Genomic DNA, 2,327 nt, shown 5'->3' with positions numbered 1-2,327 from the left:
ATAATTTTTAATGTGTTCTTCCTAGTTTCTTTCAAACTGGATAATTCCAATCAGAATAATAAGATCAAGATAACAACATGGCTTTGATACCAGCAGCATAGTGGAGGTGTGGTAACACTCTGTATTCTAACTCACAACAAGCCCTTTGGGCAACAACATAGGGCCTGACTTTCGGTATTACCAAACCTCCATATGGGATCATATAATCAGTAATACCAAATTTTCTGATGCAGAGGATCCTCAAAGAGGCAACTGCAGAGCATACTTTTGATACTACTTAGATCTTGCTCTTACTTATTCATTCTGGAATTTTCACAGTTGTCAAGACTATAGAAGAACAAAGAAAGAATTTTAGAAGAACATTGAAGCAATTTGTCGATCGAAAATAAGCAGCAGCATTTATTTAAGTGTGTATTTGATGATGTACAGGATCTTAGCTATTCATAGTTAGTGATTGCAATTGCCATTTAGGAGTGTCAATTTGACTCGTTGGCTCGAGTCCAGAAAAAGCCCAAGCTAGCCCTGCTCGTACCGAGCTGAAGCTCGGGTTGAGCCCTATTTTGGGGCGTCGACTTGAACCTGAGCCAGTTCATTTCGATCGACGAGCCACACTAGGCGACCAATGTCACAGGCCATTTTCGGTCCGTAATGAGCTGAGCCTAAAAGATAAATAAATAAGAAAAATCTGCAAAACTTACAAAAAATAAAATGATTTAGTTGCCTAAAAAAAAGAGCAAGCTATGAGCCTAGACTTTTTGGCCAAGCAAAAGCTCAGCTCGGTTCAAGCCAAAAAAAAGTCCAAATAATTTTTACTCTAATCGAACCCAAGCTTCTAGTTTTGGCTCGAGAGTCGGTTCGACTCGACTCGTTGAAATCCTTACAATCATCTTATTCAGCAGTTTGTTATTTAAGGTGTTAGCTTGTTATTTGAAACAATAGAATTATAGGAAATTAATGATTAAAATAACAGGCTGCCACATATAATAAGTACTATAACTGTTGTTGACTTGAATATTATTACTCAAAGAGGAAAAAAACCAATGTTTTAGAAATTTCAATGTTTTAGAATTGACCCAACCATCGACCTGAAAAAAGAGAGAGTTAGGTCAAATTGGAAATTTAAAAAAAATAAAAATAAAAAAAGACATTTACAAAAATTTAAAAAAAAATACATTTAGGCACTGTTTGGTACCCATTTTTTTCAAAATGTATTTTTCTTTCTCTTATTTTCAGCCACACATTTTTCATTAAAATAATATTACACGTAAATAAAAAACTTTTCTTTATTTTTCAACTACATATTTCCCATCAATTTACTATTTCAAAATGCATTTTTACATAAGAAGGGCTACCAAATACCCTCTTAAAAATTCAAAAAAAAAAAAAAAATGTACATTTACATTAGTTGAACTGGTTAAATTGGGAACGAGTCATGGGTTTTCCAAAAATCGTCCGATTTAACAGCATTCGGTGTGGGTCTTAGTTAGGGATTTTATAAGCCTAATCGGACCAATTTTTTCTCTATTCCCGTTGAACTGGCTATGCCGATTCGATATTTATAACATTGGTTAAACAATTTGAAAGAGAGAAAAAAAAAGGAGAGAAGGAAATCAATTAATATTTAATATAATGTCATGTTATCAATCTATAAATAATTATATATAAGTAGCGTTACTCTAATTAAAACGGAATGATCAATTGAAAAAAAAAATAAAATAAAAAATAAATCTCCATAGACCTAATAGATTGGTTGGTAAAAGCTATTTTTCGGTAACTGAATATTTTTAGCGACAAAAATTGAGTCACCCAAAAGTTGATAGTGACCAACTCAGTAATTCAATCGGTAAACGTTCATCCATCAATATTTTATGAAGACGACGAAGTTTTAGCGACCAACTCACAATTGGTCGTTGGAGACAATTTTATTGATTTACTATTAGCACATTATTGTGTTTTGAGTTTTTTTTATTCAATTTTAGTTGAATAAAAATTGTTTGCAGTTCAAATTATTTAGCTCATGTTTGACAATCATTATTTGAAAATTTTTTTTCTATATATTCAGAGCCTGTTTGGGAGTGATTTTGAGAATTGATTTTTTGATCGTTAGGAGAAAAGTGAAATTTACCTGTGGGAGAAGAAGTCAAACATGACGATTGTAATAGTGAAATAACGATCAAAAAAATCAATTTTTTAGGGAAAAAATTACTCTCAAACAGGTTCTCATTTTCAACCACACATTTATATAAAAAAATATTTTGCATGTAAACCAAAAACATTTTCTTACTTTTTAGTCACATATTTTCTTAAAAATCAATATTGAAAACATT

The sequence above is a fragment of the Olea europaea genome, chromosome 1, assembly GCF_002742605.1.
Source record: "Olea europaea var. sylvestris chromosome 1, O_europaea_v1, whole genome shotgun sequence".
NCBI lineage: Eukaryota > Viridiplantae > Streptophyta > Magnoliopsida > Lamiales > Oleaceae > Olea > Olea europaea.
This window is presented reverse-complemented; position numbering follows the sequence as displayed.